The sequence below is a fragment of the Hyaena hyaena genome, unplaced genomic scaffold (assembly GCF_003009895.1).
Source record: "Hyaena hyaena isolate Hyena2069 unplaced genomic scaffold, ASM300989v1 scaffold_424, whole genome shotgun sequence".
NCBI lineage: Eukaryota > Metazoa > Chordata > Mammalia > Carnivora > Hyaenidae > Hyaena > Hyaena hyaena.
The window spans coordinates 932,709-953,641 of NW_024081054.1; the positions used below are offsets into that span (position 1 = coordinate 932,709).

A 20,933-nucleotide genomic window follows, 5' to 3' on the forward strand; every position below is an offset into this window, starting at 1 on the left:
AATGGGACTGGAACCCAATTCTCTAGACTTCTAGTCTGGTGCATTTCCTTTGCAATCTGTATTTGCTCAGCAGCTTCTGGAATGGAGAATTTTGACCTAAATTAATATTTAAAAAAAATTATAGTTTATTGTCAAGTTGGTTTACATATAACACCCAGTGCTCATCCTCACAAGCGCCCTCCTCCATGCCCATCACCCTACTTACCCTCTCCCCTACACCCATCAACCCTCAGTTTGTTCTCAGCATTCAATAGTCTCTCATGGTTTGCCTCCCTCCCTCTCCCCCACTATTTTTCCCCTTCTTCTCCCACTTCGTCCTCCGTTAACTTCCTCCTAATCCACCTATACATGCAAACATATGGTATTTGTCCTTCTCTGCCTGACTTATTTTGCTCAGCATAACACCCTCAAAGTCCATCCATGTTGCTACACATGGCCAGATTTCATTGTTTCTCATTGCCATGTAGTATTCCATTATATAGATAAAGCACATCTTCTTGATCCATTGATCAGTTGATGGACACTTAGGTTCTTTCCATATTTTGGCTATTGTTGAGAGTGCTGCCATGCTATTTTACATTTTGGTTACAAGAAGTAATGGTATAGAAAATTGGATTCCTTTACAATGTCTCTCACCTGTATGTCAATGATTTTCTAAAATACCTCCTTATTTTGATCACTAAAACACTAAGATTGAACCGTGTCATAGGTGTAAAATGATTATTATATTGTTTGATGGCATGTAAAGTGTGGCACAGTAGGGAATGGTCGAGAGACTTATCTACAATTATATAACTCTCTTAATTTGAGAATGTGATGGAAAGAAGTTAACAGCTGTCATTGAAAATAGAAGAAATAAGAACCATGGTAGCTTAAGGGAAACTTTTTCTTTAAAATTACTTTTTGAAAGGGTTTCCCTTAACAGAAACATTACTGAACTGTAGAAAATAAAGAGAAGGATGAACAAAATAGCATGACAATCCATGGGTGTAGGAGTTATAGTAACAAAACGTTGTCCATGCAGTTGTAGGAAATAGAGCAAATAGGTTAAACTGGAGCTTTAAAGGATATTTTATAGCTGTTATTCTTTAAGAGAAAACCCTGTAAATTAACAAAAGAAACTCTGGAAGGAAAAGAAACTCTAACATTCATTTAAAAGTCTGTACAACTTTCATGTTCACCATATTGCCCTGGAAATTTAGCTTACATTGTAATAAAACGCACCCTGAGGTTTAATTTATGAATTTATAAAATAAACACTTGGACATGATTTGTGAGAATGTGACTTTTAAAAGTAAGTCATCTGAGTTCACCAAGTTAAAATCCGTCTGTGTCTTATGAAACATGAGGTCATTTCCTAAATTCATCACTTGAGTTTTACATTATTCCCCAAAAGCGAAAATTTCGATCGCCTTCTTTGCGTAACACACTGACCAAAACAAAACAAAAGAACCAATGGATAAATATATCTCAGTGTCTGAAAAAAACCCTAATGGTGTGAAGAAGATGTTAACACCTCTCTGGAATGTAATTTCATTTTTTTTTTTTTTGTAATTCATTTGACTAATGCACCTTTTCTGCTCTCCAGCTGCTGTGCGGAGTGTCTGCCTTCTGTCGTAATATCTCCTCATCTGCTCTCTCCCACAGGTAATTTTCTGGCTGTTTCTGTTTATTGTCAACTTCTCATGACATTCTCCCTCCACCCCCACCCCATAACGCCCACCCGTGTCACACTACAGATGAAGCAGTGTGCCGAAGTCATAATGGGAAAAGTTTCCTTTACAGTGAGGTTTCAAGGTAAAGCATGTTGAGGCAGTGAAAGAAAAGAAAACTGATTCTGTAATTCACTTTTCAGAGAATCATGGTGAGGTTGCCTTTGGGTCCTGGGGTCATATACTAAAGCTATTACAAATGATTTAATAAATACATATTTAATTATTGAATCACTTTAAGTGCACTATTTAATTTCCTTACCACAGATGGCATGCAATTACTAGATTTACTCAGGTTTCTGTAAGTAATCTCCATTAGCATATATTTTTGCTCTTTTCTTTATTCCCTGAAGTTGAAAAACTCTTTAGACAATTATCTTAAAGTGTGCCCACATAATGAAACAGAGAAACAAGGAAGAGCAAAGGCATGTAAAGCTGTACGCTCTAGAAACTGCATCCAAACACTTGAAACATTGCATCACATTTTTAGGAAAAATATGAAAATGAAACCTGGGCTTAGTTCTTAAATTTTATATTAGAATTTCATCATGTATTCTTTATACTGTGATAATTTTTGCAATGCAGACAATTGGCAAGGCTACTTCTACACCAAATTTTCAGGAGGAAAATGAAAGAAGGGAGGTAATAAGAGATACCTCCAAAATCACAGTCAGCCATACAGTACTTTCACTGATACCCAATAATGCATGTATTGTTTCTGCACTAGCAGAAACTTGTCTGTTTGATAGGCACCAGTTCACTTTTCCACCACAGAAGTACATGAGATGGTTACAGACACTAACTCCATTTCACAGACAGGAAATTGAGGCACAGAGAGAGGAATCAATTTTCCAAGTCTCTCATGTTGTAATGGAGGAGAGTGGAAAGACAGTGATCGCATTCAAGCAGAACCCACTTCCAATCTGTGTCCATTGTGTTCTCTCAGTGCCCGACCTCTAAGCTCACATTTCAGAATTCCCCAAGCTAATTTCTGGTAGCTTTCCTCTACATGATTAGTTAGGCCTATTTATTATATCTTCTTTCAAAACAGATCTGCAAACAATAATCGACTACTAAAAAGCCATATGTACTTGGGCATTTTCTACCAATTCCGTAAGGTTTTGTTACTGGTGAATAAGTTAAGATTTACCTTGTACACGAACGCAACTTTGAAACTATTCTTATATCTAATTGGATCTCATCTCAATTTTAAAGAAAAGTAAATTAGGGGCACCTGGAAGGCTCAGTTGGTTAAGTGTCCGACTTCAGCTCTGGTCATGATTTCATGGTTCCTGGGTTCGAGCCCTGCATCAGGCTCTGTGCTGACAGTGCGCAATCGGCTTGGGACTCTCTCTCTTTCTCTTTGCCCCTCCCCACTTTTGCTCCCAACAGTCTCGGCTAGGGTTTGTTGTTGTTCAATTACAATAGCTTCCATTAACCATGCTCTTCCATATGATCCCATCCTCATCATGGACAATTTTTTTCTTTCTAAAATTAGGTTATTGAGTTCTGTTGTATTTGTCTTTTTTTTTTTTTTAATATTTTTATTTATTTCTAGGAGAGAGAGAGAGAGACAGCGTGAGCAGGGGAGGGTCAGAGAGAGAGGGAGTCACAGACTGAAAGAGGCTCCAGGCTCTGAGCTGGCAGTCAGCACAGAGCCCGACGCGGGGCTCGAACCCACGAACCGCGAGATCATGACCTAAGCGAAAGTCGGACGCTTAACCGACTAAGCCACCCAGGCGCCCCAATGTATTTGTCTTTTAAAACTTTGTTAGCCTCAGGTATCTTTTGAAAATGGGCAAAAAAATTATACGAATAAATGGAAGAGAAATGTGTTATCACTAAACTTCATAAGAGTCTATTATCTTATTGATTTTAATCCTAAGGTGCACAACGGATCCTTCTCAACCTTAATGATATTTAATTGAATGACTCTAAAACCATGACTGGTTGCTAATAATAATAACCTAACATTTATTAAGCCCCTTTTTTGTGCCAGACATTGACACCTACATATCGTACACGTTATCTCATTTAATTCTCGTGACAACTCTATGAGATAGGTGTCACCATTTTGCCGATGAAGAATGAGGCTTCAGACGAATTTGACCAAGGTCACAGTGCTGGTAAGTGATGAAACTTCACTGGCGCCTGGGGAATTAGATTCCAACTTGACCTGCTCACCTTTCCTCTATACCAGAGCCATCCAATAGAATGTTCTGCAGTGATGAATGTGTGCTACAAAACTGGTGGCTAGAGTGACCGAGGAAATGAATGTTTAATCGTATTTAATTAATTCAAAAGTAATAGCAGCATGTGGGCTAGTGTTCACCACATTGAACAGTGCTGTGGCACTGCTGGATGTTTTATTTTACACTAATATATACATTGGGTCTGTTTCTGCTTCTACTAGTAAGATGGTTAAAGTTCTTCATCTGATTCTCAACAAAACAATGTTAAAAAACATAGCGAGGAAAAACTTATGTCTTTGAAATCATGTTGTGCTGATATCCTAAGAGAATGTGTTACTAGTGAGGAAGTCCTTAATAATCATTGCTTCCCGAGCTTAACTGTTTTTACATATAAAACTTATTTTGACCCTGGTTTTTCCTTTGCTTTTCAAAGCAGATCCTTTCTTGAAGAAAAGGCAGAGATATAATCGTGCAAGAAGTTTCCTTACGGATTTCCGGAAAAGCAGCCATCACTCTCCAGGGAAAGTGGTTCTGCCTGTGGCACTTTCTTTCCTGCTTCTCCTGTCCTTACAGGTCACTTTGAGTGTTAAACCCTGTAACTGGGGAGAGGTTCTTAGCAAATAAATGCAAAAGAGTGTGGCTTCAAGCTTCCCAAAACTTCCCATGATAAATAGCCCCAGCAACACTTAGTTCATCATTAAGAACAAATTCAACAACAGATAAAACAACTAACCTCAGCAGAGCAACTTTATTAGTACTTTAACAAGACAAACCATCTCAAAGCCAAGAAAAAGACAAACCATCTCAAAGCCAAGAAACCCCGCAATCTGTAGGCCAAATATGATTAAACACACTCTTTGAAATGGGAGTCAAATTCAGAAATCGGGGCTGCCCAATCTTCCCAAAATTACTATTTCACACATGAAGTTACCAGTGAATATTTTAGAGATTTTTGTTTTGTTTTGCTTGTTTTTGTGTTTCGAGTTGACCCCTCCTTACACCAACCAGGTAATCCTGGGTGCTCTGAAGCTAGGCTCTCTGATCTTTATTGTTTCAGTCATTTAGCTGCAGGACCCTGGAAAATTATTCAATCACTTGGTGCTTCTGTTTTTTAATCTTTAACATAGAAATGATAGTTCTTAACTCAGAAAGATTACTAAAAATATTGAGTTAGCAGAGAGTATATCCAACAGAGCCTATTATATAGTAAATGCTCCACAAATATTAGATATTGCTATTACTTTTAATATTCTTATTAATTTTACTCCTTGTTAATTGCCTATACCTCATAGTGCAGTTAAAAAAAAAAAAAGGGATATTCTGCCTTACATGGGGAAGTAGTTATCACATGGATGTATGACTCCTTTTGTTTTAAGCCAGGGTTTTGTCATTTATTATTTATTTATACATTATAAAACTTAGTATAATGCGGCACAGAAACTATAAACACCAATTGCATACAGAATGAAATTAAATGTGTACAATGTGCCATTTTTTTTAATCGATGGAAGAGATTTTCCTTGGCCTTTAGATAGTAGGAAATGTGGACTCTGTAGTTCTGAAGTAAACCTTTAAGGTTAAAAAAGAAGCTCTTCTCATTCAAAACCATAATAGGATTTGTAATTCACCTTTCTGGGTCTTGAATGAAGAGTGGGAGAATGGTATTATTTTTCCTAAACAACCCAAAATGCTAGTGCTTAACAAGAAAGGAGGAAAAAAGAAAGAAGAGAGAGAGGGAGGGAGAGAGAAGAAGGAAAGAAAGAGAAAGAGGGAAGGGAAGGAAACTTATTTCATTTAATGTCAATTAAAGTAAAAAAAATGGCTTAATATAGTTTATGGGCAATAAAAAATGATATTATTTTTCCTACACAACCCAAAATACTAATGCTGAATAATGAGGTAAAAAGAAAGAAGGAAAGAAAAAAAAGAAAGAAAGAAAGAAAGAAAGAAAGAAAGAAAGAAAGAAAGAAAGAAAGAAAGAAAGAAAGATGGAAGGGAAGGGAAGGGAAGGAATCCTATTTCAATTAATGCTAATTAAAGTGGAAAAATTGGCTTAATATAGTTTATGGGCAATAAAAAATTAAGGTGAGAATGAAAAAAATCAATTGCAATTTGTAAAGAAAACAGTAGCAATTTTTGTGATGAAATGTTTATTTATAGTGTGGAAGCTTCTTTCAGGTATCATTATCCCTCTAGACAAACGTTTCTTAGTGAGGCAGATACATCTATTTAAGATTCACTTTGTGATGTTCATTGTCCTTATAAGTAAAATCTTTCAGTTGAAAGTTTGCAAAGAAAGAATCTAAAAGTAACACATTTAAATGAACGTATGCTTCTGGTAGGGAGGTTGGGAGGTGATTCAGAGGCTTAACACACATGAAAACTGGGTAGGTAATGTAAAAGACTCTAAGCAAGAATGATTTATTTCTTCTAGAATCACTATGACTTTCCAAAATGTTACATGTGAATGAATGTGAAAATAGTTATTACTTCTAAAAGGGTGCATTTACCTATGGAAGTGTTATAGTTTAAAATCAAGTTATCTACTCAGAGATAAAGTTGAGACTAATTAAAATATATAAATTACTTTTCTTGTGACTGCAAGGAGAGAGACACAGGCTGGCATCAGCACAAGCTGTGGTCTCAGTAGGAGAATTATGAATATAAATGGAACAGAGGTCCAGATATTACAAGAATGCACATGTCAAAATATTTGGGGCTACAACTATAGACAGAATCAATATAACAGGCACAAGCCTCATTCTCCCCCTTGATTTTACTATTAAGTTGAGCTGAGAGTACCTCAAGGAATAATTATTTCATGCCAAAATTGCAGTAAAATTTGCATTAATTAGCAGAACATAGTGTCATTTAAAGGAGTATTCTACTTTAATAAAATTTTGTTATTGGCTTAAATAGTGTATTTTCTAGTTTTCTTGGATTATATCTCTATTTCTATTCAAGTAATGCCTCAGAAAATATATTTTTTAACATCATTGCAAATCTTGGCCTCTATTCTCGAGACCCATCTAAATAAAGCTTATAACTCAAGCAAGCTTATTTATACCAATTTATTTAAAAAAAAAACAGGTCTACATTAATATGGGAGCACTTTCAAAGAGGCAGTGAAATTGCTGGGCTTTTACATGATGTTTAACCATGTACTTTGTTTCTAGTAGGAACAATGTGTCTGATTTGGAACGCTGTGAATGTGTATTGTTGGTGAAATGTACACGGTGCCTAGATGCTTATCATCTTTCTTTCCTGAGAGGTCAACATACCCCCTGAATTAAATTTAGACCCAAATCATGTCTTTTCTCTGTGCCTGTATAGATTAAATAAAGACCACCCTATTTCTTTATCAGTTAACATTTTTAAAAGCATGTGCATTTATCAGTATGTTGGTTATTCTGTTAGGTCCCAAAAAGCCAGAAGAACAGAATTTTCAGGAGTGGGGGAGAAGTGGCTTGCTGTGGTTGTTGATAATATCAAAGCAGCTTGCTCTGTATATTACAGGAAGCTTTATTCTATCACATTGGCTCAGCATACTTGATTTTTTTTTAGAAATTCGTAATTACTTTAAGTAGTGCAATCTAAATGATGCTTTTGTTGTTTTCCTGTTGTTTACAATTGGTTAATTAGACTTCAATATTACACTTGTTAAGAAAATAATTACTGTGTTGATAATAGAAGCAGGGGTAAATATTTCTGTTCCCAACATCAAATATGAACATATTACTGGATTTTTCCCTTTACGTATGTAACTATTCTGCACAATAAAAATACCAACGAAAGGTATTGTTTGAAACAACTTCTCTACAATCAGAAGAGTCACTCTTTCTTCATTTCACGATGTAGGAGTGCTTTTTAACCTCCTTTAAAAACGTAAATCCATACTGGTAAATGTGTGTGTCAGCTGTGTTTCATTGAATAGAAATGTGAGTCCCTAATATATTTGAAATATATATACATATATATTACAATTATATTCATATATATATTCATGATGATATCAAACACATCAAGTAGTATCTGTATACATAAAAACATCACAATTTGAGATCTGATTCATTGAAAGCACCATAATACATATATATATTAATTATATATTGTGTAATTATACATTGACTATTGTGATGAGGTATGTATATATGCACGTAAGTAAAACCTTGGATTGCAATTAATTTATTCTGTGACTGTTCTGCAAGATAAGCAATCATTTCTAATAAATTTTAATTGATAAATAACTGATGTTTGCAAAACAAGTAGTATGAGACACCAAATGTTACATGATCACAACTGAGCCAATGGTTCTTGAAGTTCACTTTGATAACAAGTGCTTTGGATTATAAGCATGTTTCTGCAATGAATTATGCTCATAAACCAAGGTTTACTGTACATATATATATTTATACACATACACAGTTCTTATTAATCTTATTATGTATGTGCAAGTATATGTTAAATGTTTTGTTATGAAAAAAACTAACATTTAAACCAACTTTAAAATATATCCTAAAGAAAAGATCTAGAAATACACAATATTTGTCTTATTTCTTTGCTTTAAGTTTTTTTTTTTTTTTTTTTAGACAGAGAGAGACAGAACATGAGCTGGTCAGGGGCAGAGAGAGAGAGAGAGAGAGAGAGAGAGAGGCACAGAATCTGAAACAGGCTCCAGGCTCTAAGCTGTCAGCACAGAACCCTATACGGGGCTTGAACCCATGAACCGCGAGATCATGACCTGAGCGAAAGTCGGACGCTTCACTGACTGAGCCACCCAGGCACCCCAATGTCTTATTTCATTTTTATGATAAAAATATATTATGTGGTTTTGCCTAATTTTAATATTTTTACAGTTTATTTATTCATTTTGAGAAAGGAAGAGAGACAGAGAGCATGCACGAGCAGGGGAGGGGCAGAGAGAGAGAGAATCCCGAGTAAACACCAAGCTGTCTGCATGGAGACCTATACAGCACATAAACCTACGAACTGTGAGATCATGACCTGACCTGAAACCAAAGTCAGATACTCAACCGACAGAGCCATCCAGGTGTCCCTTAATATTTTTTAATGAGAGCATATGAGTAAAGCTGTGGGACATTTCATGGACTTCTTTTTTTTACCCACAGGCTTTTTTTTTTATAAGTGGTTTTATATCGAGTCAACTTGTCTTTACTGTAATCCTTGAAAATAGTAGTTTATATTAGGTTTAAATAATTATTAGACACACATTTTTACCTTCAAAGTGCTTTTGTCCACACTACCACTGCTCACACCCCTAGCTTTATCATCAAATTATTTTCTGAAGTTCCACCCTCTTCATAAAAGTGCGTAGATGTGTGTATACATTGGTTCCAAAATACCTGAAATCTACCATCACAGTATAAAGAGTAGTCAAGACAGAATAGAGTAATAGCACTTCCCTTTTGTTACCATTTTGCTGGATATAAGAAGAATCATCTTTTTATGACACACTATCTTCTTGTTCCAAATTCAATTTTACTGGATTTTATGTGGATGGTCCTTGTGCTGTTTCTTTTATTTTGTGTCACATGTTTAAAAAAATAATATTTAGTTATTTTTGAAAAAGAGAGAGACTGAGCACGAGTGGGGGAGAGGCAGAGAGAGAGGGAGACACAGAATTCCAAGCAGGCTCCAGGCTCTGAGCTGTCAGCATAGAGCCTGGGGCTAGAACTCACAACGACGAAATCATGACCTGAGCCATAGTTGGACACTTAACCAATGCAGCCAGCCAGGGGTCCCTCACATGTTTTGTCTAGGAGGATGGAAAGAGGCCAGCACAGAGAAAGGAAAGACAGGAAGGAATGAAACTAAGATGGAAAGTATTGAAAGAAAGCAATGAATGGCTGTATATTGCCATTTTATCAACCCCATACCTATTCTAGCCTTTCTTTTATCCCCTGCAAAAAACAAATTGAATAGTTAAGGCTTATATAATGCTAGCCAAGTTGAAGTCTTCAGAAAATACTTTTTCCAGGATCATAGATATTTTCACTGCCTGTGTTGGTAAAATATAAAAGACAACTGGTTAGTTGTGTTTAAGATACAAGATGTTAGGGGCACTGTAAGTGAAGGCCAGTGCATTCAGATATGAACTAGATATCTGTTTATATTTGAGGACCCTCATAGAAAGTACCTCTGTTCTATATTGAGAGTCTCTTTTCAGTATGAAAAACACATTCCTCCAGCTTGAATACCTTCTGACCTTTATTTTCGAAGTGTTAACATTGACAGCAGAAATCTACTGCTGTCTTCTGTAATTCCATAAAATCTTTGCCCACTTCAGCCTTCTCCATTGCAAAGTTAGTCCAGATGGGACCATGAAATTTTTGCGGCAAGTTGTACAGCACATAATTTTGTTCAATAAAGTTATTATGCCACACACAGCTGTATGCTGCTATATAAATGAGCACATGTGCAATCGAATTCTTGTATTATAAGTTTTATAAGACTAAAATTGAGATTATACAGCCATACACAATAATTTATTTGAAACATCAACATGTGCATTGCTCTGGGGTTAGGCAAATGGTGCCATTCCTTTTCCAAGAGAAAACGTTTGTCTTTTAATATTCAGTATTAACGCAAATGTTTTCCTCAGAATTATAATCTAAATTAGGTGCTTTAAAATGCATCAATATATCATTAACTTCTTACTTTAACATATTAGATCTATAGAAGAATCAATTCTCCCTAACAATGGTGAGAGAACCTAATCACTCTCTAAATTTACTTTTAATTAGCATCATCTGCATTAATTGGTGTAGCTGATAGCAAAACATTACAGTGCATTGCTATTTCATATTTGAAATGTAATACATCTTTTGGTCTCACGTCTGTCCAAAAGAGCCTTAGCCATTTTTTTTCTGCAATCCCTTAGCAAATATTTTCAGATGTATTGCTCAAGATTTTTTTTTTTTTTTTTTTTTTTTTTTTTTTAGGAAACTAACTATGTGAGGCTATATTAAGGATGCACTATTCAAATTTCCCAAGTAACTATTTGGTCTTGATTTCCTGTGCAGGTTTGAGAATAAAAGTGTTTGTCTCTCTCCTCCACCCTTTCCCTCTAAATTCATGAACTCTTGGCTAAATTTTGGAAATTGAGCAAAGGAAATGGTATGTAATCACCAAGGAGCCAGGGATAAGAAAAGATCTACCATTTTAATGCCTGTTAATTGCCGGCCATTGTGCTGTGTTTGTACACATTATATTTTTATAATAATTATGAAAGACAGGCAATATTTTCATTTTTCTGATGGGAAGAAAATGAAAACAAACACAAAACACAAACAAACAAAAAGCAAATAAAAATGTAGAGCTCTGAGAAATTAAGTGCCTTTCCAAAGGTAACACAACTAGTGTTCACAACCAGGAAGTGTTATAGATGTTCTAGGTCACAACCATAGTTCAGGTCCTCTGACCTCAGGTCCAAGGCTCTTTCTTCTACATCACACATTCTGATGGTGCTCCAGCCCCCCTATCCAGCCCCATCCTTTGTAGACAAAAACTACAAATTAATAACAAACTTTTGATTCAATGAAAGACCACAAATTGGGTTAACCAGGATCAATTCTGACCTTCGACCAGAGGTATGTGTATATATATATATGGTAACCACAGCTTCCCTACCAATTAAATATTTTCAAAAGTACCTATTTTGCCCTGGCCTAATTCTCCTCTCTATATATCCAAACTCATTTAATGATACCACTTTCCACTTGGTTGCCTATAATAGAAGGTTTAGTTTTCTTGATTCCTCCCTCTTCTTTATCCCCAAATCCAATCAATTCCTCAATTCTAGGGGTTCAACTCTGGAAATACATCTTTAAGGCATTCTTCAAATATCAGGAATCCTCAAATTCCCTGGGGAACGTGTTAAAACACAGATTGCTGGATGCAACAGATATGTTTAGCATCTTGTTTGTGGTGATGATATGACAAGTATTTGCATACATCAAAGCTTAATAAGATGGATACACTGAATGTGTACAATTTTTGTGTATACCAATTATAGCTAAAAAGATAGGTCGCTGGACCCAATGTCAGAATTTAGATTCAATAGATCTAGGACGGGGTGCCAGATAATTGGCATTTTTGGCAAGTTGCCAGGTCATGTCCATTCTGATCTGAGCCCCACATTTTGAGAAGCACTTTTCTAGTGCACTCTCTCATACCCTGTCCATGGCGATCACATCATACTCTCATCATGTCTTGGCCTGACAACCACAGAAAACAATCATTACCCTCCCCATCCCCATCTCCTGTCTATCCTGTACAATTTTAGTAAGCAAAAGCACAAATCTGATAAAGTTAACCAACTAACTTACATCTCTTGAAGCTTTCTAATGGTATGCTGCTGCCCAGAAAGCAAGATTATCACCTTCATTTTATAGTTTCCATCTACCATGCTCTTCTGTTTGTCTAGGCTGCTTCCCTTGCATAAATTACTCACCTTATTCTCAATCTGGCCAACTCCTACTTAACTTTCAAAGTGTATTTGAAAGGTCATATTCTTTTGGGAATATATCCAGGCTCGCCTGCAAAGTTCCTAATGCTCTACTCTGATTTCCCATTGTGCTTAGTACTAGCTCAACTTAATTGCTCATTTTGTTGTGTTTGATGACTACTTTTGGTCCTTTCAGGTTTTTTATTTTTTTTATGTGCCCAATCTTCCACTAAAAATAAATTTTAAATATCTTTGGGTACTTTATGATTACTTCTGCCTCCCATCACTCAAGAAAAGCAAGAAGAAAGAACAAACCATTTGTTTGGCCTGCTGACTCTCCTTTATTAAGTGTTCTTTAAAAATGTCTTGATTACAAACATATCATTCAGCATATATTATCACCTTCAACACTCTGTGTTAATGCAGAACTGTACTGAGGAAAGAGTTCAACATTATCTGCATGATTTTAGAGAAACAACATGTGTAGGCATGTGTCTCTGTGACACAAATATCTAAATCAATAGATGGTTATTTTTGTGTAATTTAAGTCACTGTTTAAATAGATACAAATTTTATCTTGATCCATGCCTCAAGATTTGGTCTTTTTCCTCAATTTTAAGATTTTTACCTGATATGTGAATATTTTAAATTTCCAACCATCCACATTTATACTTTCTATAATATAGATGAAGTCTGAACTCTAAATCTGTTAAAAATTCTCCCACATCTTCTCTACTAAATGCATTTTAAAACTTAACAGAAGCCTTCCCCAACGGAATTTTCACCCATAATTGGTGAATTGAAATTATTATGCACTAAATTTACAGCAAAAAGCATTTCCTTCTGTATCATGACTTCTCATTAATATCACTATTAATCTGTAAAAATATTTATAAAATGATAAAAAGAATGCCATGTTATAAAGAATTATAAAATACATTGATTTGCCTTCCTCAATCATTTAATTTTATTATAACTACCTTTAGCTGGTACATTCTCCAATCAAAAATACCTACATGGAAATAATATAAAGCTTTCCAAAACTAAAGTTTCTGAAAACTTGCTCCTTTAATTGCTCTGGTTTGAAAAAAAAAAAAAAAAAAAAAGAAAAGAAAAAAGAAAGAAAGAAAAGGAAGAAAGAAAATGCCCAGCATGTGTTTATATCATCATGTTTAAGGTTCACTAATTTTATTGTTATACATTTGTGGCAATTAGCAGCCATTTTAACTTTGTCCAATAGATAGGGTAAATTAAAGTTTGCTAAATCCAGTTAAATGATGTTCATTACTGAAAAAAAAAAGAAGAAAATAATTTAAATACTGCAATTCAGAGTGTATCTTAAGAGATGGGTTTACATTAAAATCATGAATTTAAAACCTTTGAAAAAGTCTTTGTTTTGTGTAAAACCACAAACAGCCAAATTCTAACTGCTAACGACTATGTTCGTCACTGAAAATTGAGCTTTGTTATCGCCCAGTATTACAGAAGCAATAGTGAAAAATAATGCCTCGTCATCTATACTTGAAGACTAATTTTTTTCTAGTATCTGACAAGGTGAAAAGGTGTCCCCTGATCTTCATTGTGTTTCTCCAGCTTCTGGAGATGTTCTTCAACTAACAGCCATGTGTCCCAAGGTCATCTCAAAAGGCCTGAGCAGGTGCGGTGAGCTAACATTGTCTCTTGGAGAGGCAGAGAATTGCCTTTCCTTTTTCCTTTATTGGGTTTTGTTTCAAAGCCTTTTCTTTGCCATGAGAGTTCTACACTTTCTGTCGATGCTGAAAGCAATGTGGTCGCCCACTGGAATTTCCATTCCTTTCTCTTTTGTATGGTTGCTGTGTCAGTTATTAATTTACCTCAGGAACACAGCAGACGATTCCAAATTCTGAGGGGTTTTTTTCCCCTCATTATAACCACCAAGTTAAAATGGAAAGCTTAGTTTTTCTGTGTTATCACGCACTGGCCATTGACTATGACTATTTGGGTGAGGTGAAAACTATCTGAAGTTTTTAGGAGACTTAAGTGATAAGAATGTGTAGTACCAACGGGAAAACAAAGGGGAAATCTAAAGAAATACATGTATTGTGTGTGTGTGTGTGTGTGTGTGTGTGTGTGTGTGTGTTTGTGTGTGTGTGAAATGGAGAGGACAAAGACACATAGATTAGTAGACACATTTTTATATATTTGTATATTACATGAAATACAAATATGTGTATACACGCTGTGGTAGGTAAAATAATTGTTGCACTAATTCTAGGCTTTAATTCTAGGAATCTGTGAACATTTCTGGTTAATGGCAAGAGGAGGATTACTTGGCTTTGAGATGGAGGATTTTCCTGGTTTATCCAGATGAACCCAATGTAATAATAAGGTCTTTCGAAGCGGAAGAAAGAGGTAGAGAGATAATTGGAAGCCAGCAAACTTAGTATTAGAAAATGGAGAAAGGGACCATTGGTAGAAGAATGTGGGGAGCGGCCACTCGCAGCAGCAAAAGGCAAGAAAAACGATTCTACCTTAGGGTTTAAAAGGAATGTAACTTTGTTGATACTTCAGTTTTAGCTGAGTGAGATCCACTTTGGGCTCTGACCTCCAGGAACTATAAAATAATAAATGTGTGTTGTTTTAAGCCATTACGCTTGTAGTAAAATTTGTTAAAGTAACAATAAGAAATTGAATATACACATGCATACCTTGCCTCCTTGTTTACCTTTAAGTCACAGCTTTTGTGCTTAAAGATAAACACTTCCTCAATGTTGACCAATGGAAATATAACGTAGATTACACATAGAAGCCACAAACATAATTTAAAACTCCTTTGTAGCAAATTTAAAAACGTAAAACAAGTAACATTCATTCTAATGCATTTTATCCAACCTAATATATATAATACATTATATTATATCAATATATAATCATCATGGGAATATTAACAAGAAGTTTTACATTCTTTTTATGTGCATTGTTCTTTTGAATCTGAAGTGTATGTGATATATCACATCTGAGATTGAACTAGCCACATTATCAATTGCTCAACTGTCAAATTTGGCTGATAGCTGCTTTATCGGACAGCACAGATGTATACATTAAGATGTTCCGGCTTTCTGAACCCAATTTTACTAATGGTTTTGAATATATCAACATAATTAAAAACTGTGATTTTACTAATGTATCTGCTTTTAATAAAAGACAATGATTTTTTAGACACTTCAAAGTGAGTGCACTTTGACTTTTGTTTAAGACATTGACAAAATGCTAACAGGACCACCTCCAGCTATGAATTAATTTCAAAAACTAAGTAGAAATTTATGATATTTACATAGCTTCCATGAATCCAGGGGAGTGTTTTGGAAAGCTGCTCTTTGAGTTTCGTGCAATTTCTTTTTTATCACTTATATTTTCCAATTTGAATTTCTGTTTACCTAGTCTGTTTTTACTCTTAAAAGTTAGAAATCATATTTTTTGTAGCACAAAACAGACTAACATAAGATGAACTTGCTTCTTTACATCAAATCTTAAATGACCACTTAATCCTCTCACAGTATAGCTGCCACAAAGTTATCACAGGTCACTATGTCTGTTCAGAGATATGAAGGTGAAACAGCCAGAGTCTTGCAGGTGAAAACAAAGGTACTTCAGAGCATCCTCTCCTGTGTCCAGCTAAATTCTACAGGTTCCAATTCTTTTTAAAAATTTTTTGAACATTTATTCATTTTTGAGAGACAGAGAGCAAGTGTGAGTAGGGGACAGGCAGGAAGAGAGGGAGACACAGAATGTGAAGCAGGCTCCAGGCTCTGAGCTGTAAGCACAGAGCCCCACGAGGGATTCGAACTCACAAAACATGAGATCATGACCTGTGCCAAAGTCGGACGCTTAACAGACTGAGCCATCCAGGTGTCCTTACAGGTTCCAATTCTTATAACTTGGGATAATTTATATAAAGACTAAATGTATAGTTTATTCTTAGTGAGGTTTTAAATGGATATTCTGCAAAAAGATAGTAATTATACATTATGAGAATCAATAATCCTTCTGAGGGTTTTATAGGTAGTAGGATTTTCCTCAATATGCTTGTTTTTCTAAATAGAGTTGATACTTCTACCAGCACTTAATTTTAGTTTTTATTTATTTTTTACGTTGGAGGGAGAAAGAGAGAGAAAGTGCGAGTGAGGGAAAGAGCAAAGGAAGAGAGAGAGAATCATAAGCAGGCTCCATACTCAGTGCAGAGCCCCATGTGGGGCTTAGCCTCAGGACTATGAGATCATGACCTGAGCAGAAATTAAGAGCCTGGTAATCAACAGAACCACCCAGGTGCCCCCTACCAGGATCTTAAATAACTCTACTGATATTTGAAAATACCATATAGGCCATGCAATCTTTTTCACTGCCTATGTCTGCATTCTTTCCAAATAGCTGACAACCTAGCATTTTCTTTTTCTAGTTTCCATACATAAACATTTTGGGGATGTTATAAATTGTAACATACACCCACACAGAAGCACCCTCTTCTAAACATTTGGTGGGCATTGTAGCTATTTTTTAAAATTTTGTTTTGTTTCAAGTTTACCTCAATCTTGTATTTAACTCTCAATGGACTAAAGATTCCAACCTCAGATTTTTTTTAGCATCCTCACTATTTGACAAAAGCCTTTAAATGAGGGTGTTCTTCGAAACTCTTAAAATATTTTCTTCCCTCTAAAAAATGTTAAAATAAATTCCTGCATATGTTGGTTTACATTTCCTCCCCTTGACCTGGCTTTAATTTGTTTCTCTTGTAAAGCTGTAACAAAATCTTAAGACAGTGTATCTGATCCCCAGATATGGGCATGCTGGGATTTTTTTTTTGACAATTGTCTAATGGGTGTGGTAGGAACCGGTTTTCCCTACAATTAACAACATATTATATTTTACGGATGATGTCATTCATCATCATTAACAGTCTCCATGGTATCTGGCCAATTTGATGGTTCCTTCTCTCTATATTATAATTCAGTGTAGGTTACAGATTCATTGAATTCACCAGGCACCATGACTCACTTTGGAAAGGCAAAACATCATAACCTGATTTTAAAATAGCTTTACACCTTATCTTTTAGATTTACATAAAAACATGTCAAGTACAGTTTCCATCCATGGGAAATGTAGAAAATAGCGTCAGGAGAGGCATAGGCTGGCACATACCTCACCTCTTCCATCTTTACATACAGCTGAAAAGAGCTGAAAAGAATATCTTAGGAGGAGCTGAGTAGCAGTTGGATGTCTGGAAATTGTTCACAAAAAGTGGGACAATTGCCCTCATTGGGCATTGACATTAATGATAGTAGTTTGAAGACTGGAAATGAAGCACATATTACATGTATTTTAGTGCCAGTCATTTTTCTTTTTTCTGTTCCACATACTTCTCTTTCAGCTGATGTGATTTACAAGACCACAGACTGAAGTCCTCTCATGTTACAAGGACCATTCCCTACATTCAGCTATAATAAAGACATCAGTCCTATCTGAAGCCAACAGGTACATGGCTCAACAGTTTTATGATTAAAAATAAATACCAGAAGCTCAAGAGGAAGCATCATTGTAGTATATTTATTTCTCTTTCTTTGGGATAGTCTCTAAACCCTTGAAAATACTATCATTTTCCCCAAACTGTGTAAGATTGTTGTTATACTGAGGCAGCCTTTAAGTTCACCTCATATCTTTGTGTAGCTGACAGAGACAGAAATGCTAAAACCTACTGGCACGGTTTTCAGCTGGGTTAGGAATTACCCATTTTTAGTCACCTGAAAAAACAAAAACAAAAAACAAAAAAAAAGTTCCCTTTGAGGACATGTTGTGATCATATGGCCCTTTTTGTAGCATTTAGAATGAGACCAGCTAAAATTTCCTAAATAGACACTATGCTCCATGCTTTCTATCACTAGCTCATTTAATCTCCACCACCATTCTACAATGTATAAAGCATTATTATCTCTAGTGATGTAAAAAATGGAGGACCTGAGAAGCTTAATTATTTGCCCAGGCTCACTCAGCTGGTAAAGGACCTAGAATTCAGTCCCATGACGATTTGACTCCAAAGCCATGGCTTCACCCATCACACCAGAGAAATGTTAAGGACAAGTTCATGGCTAATATCAAATAGAATCTTTTTATATTTTTATCAAAATTCCCTAATAAATAAAAATTGTGTGTATATACATATACAAACACATATATATACATATATATATATACACATTGATATATATAAGTAATTACACACATATACATGGATATAATCTAAATTTGCAAAATGTATTTTAGTTATGTTCTCTGAGGGAGGAGATTAAAAATACAAAAGCCAAGATAAGTCATCCGGAATCAGCAGAAGGCACACTGAATCTCCAAAGGAATGATGACCAGTTTTATTCTTTGGGGTTGATTTCAAACTGACTAAATTTAAAGCATTTAATCTTTGCCTTTTAAAATTAAGTAAGAACATGAGTTATCTAAATCCACACTAGTGTGGCATCCACTGGCCACATTTGGCTATTTCAACTTAAATTAAGATAGAGTGAAATTTTTAAGCATTACTTCCTCAATCATTGAGCACCGATCTAATGAATGAAGGACTAAGTAAATAATGTTTTTATCAAGGATATTCTACCCTAACTCCCTCCCCTATGTACAATCTCTGTCCCACTTCCCCCTCTCACAACTATGCACTTTAGAAGAAGATAAACTGTTTGTGATTTTCACATTATCTTTAACAGGATCCAATCACCGAGTTGTCTGTTCAAATGAAGATGAAGGCTGACAAAATAGGAACTGACATTAAGACCTGGGTGTGGGGATTGGGGCTCTTTTTACATCTGCCCACAGCATATTTCAGGAGACCTCACTGAGGACATTGGTGACTTGAGTGCTTCCAGATTCCATGGGAAGAGGAAGAATTTCAAAACAGCTTTTAGAAAAGCATGGCATCTGAACTGAAAGAAATTGTGTGAGGTGAGAACAAGATGAAGAGATGAACAAAGCAGTGAGCACTTACATCTATAAAATCTCTTTTTCAAATGAGATAAATAGGATTCCTTCTTTCCTTACTCCACCCAGCTTAAATTTCCATTATATATGTAAAGAACTTTAGGTAATTATTTTATACCCATTATGAAACAAGGATATAGGGCATTATACTTAACAATTTCTATAAATGACTTATAAAAGAATTTGCATTTCTAAAATGGGAGCTTGAGAAATACAGTAATTTAGATTGTGAGCCCATTAAGCAGAAGTAGGGTCATGTTTTTCTTTGTCCCATTTCTAGCTGTTGAAAACAGTTTCAGTGATAAAGACTAGTATCTGCGGCATCATTACTTTGAATTGCATTAATGATTTTGATAATCATAATAACATTTGTCAGTTCTAATCAAGCTTTTGGAATTTACAAGCAGTTTGCTCAAGTCTATTTAATACCTGTTTATAGGGCTTTACACAAGGTGTTTGACTTAAATTCTTTAAAATTGTTGTGTAGTATATAAAAAACACATTTGTAAAAGAAATTTCAAAAAAAGACTGTGTGTCTATTTCAAATAGAACATCTAACTCATTAACATTGTCAGAGGCCAAGCCTGAGGAGAGCTTGGAGCTGAGGCATGCGCTGTGCCTGACCTGTATAAGTACTGCCCATTCTTTTAGTACCTGCGGTTCCTTGGAAAGGTGCGGCACCTGTAAGAGCTTAATGAGCATAGAGACTTTCAGGCATAATGCACATTACAGACAGACACTGTACAGACACAGATAAACAAACAAGCAATATGCACTCTGTAGGCACACGACAGGTGGCACGTATTACTGCAGCTACAGTGCTCAGATATCCTGCAGAAAATGTACATATATTTTTTCCAACTTGATGAGATATCATTTCCAAGTCCTATTTTAGAAAGTGGGAGAAAATAATTTCTCAACAGTTTTTAGGTATACTTAAATATACTTAGCCTGAATCACAACCACATATTTATACACCCTTTTCGTGACAAGTCATTAGAAATCCCCTTAACCTTTATTAAATAAATAGATCAATCAATCAATCCATCAATCCCAGTTGATTCTTTTTCTTTCAAAAAGCCTGATTCGCTTCTACCCCAAAAGCACTGAATTCACATTTCAGGCACCTTGCCTTCACTATATTAGGTAAACATTTACTGCTAAAAATAAATCATGGTCCAAATCATCTGCAATAAATATTTTAAATAGATGCAAACTCTCTGAGCTATTAAACAGTAAAGCGAGGACTTTTTGATGAACTCGAGTTTAAAACAAGATCAGGTTGTTTGGTTTTCTAAAAATTCTAAATTATTTGCCTTCAAGATCGCATTCATTGCTTCTATGAGAATCATCAAGCATTAAAGTACATGCATTAATACTACCATCATTGCAGAGGGCCTGCAGATAAAGAGTTCTTCCATTCCCAGTTTCATTTTTTAAACAAGATTTTGCTTTTTTGTAGCACTCAACACTAATACAGAAGTAATCAAATTAGCATTAGTGGTTCATGTTGAAAACTTCAATTTGTATTGCTACAACATCAGAGTA

At 35.3% G+C, this 20,933-nt stretch overlaps 1 protein-coding gene across 5 annotated transcripts in view; it reads right to left on the reverse strand.

The window, feature by feature from the left end:
* PCDH7 (protocadherin 7) overlaps nucleotides 1-20,933 on the reverse strand; it is a 420,500-nt gene that overhangs the window by 136,516 nt on the left and 263,051 nt on the right. The window lies entirely within an intron of this gene.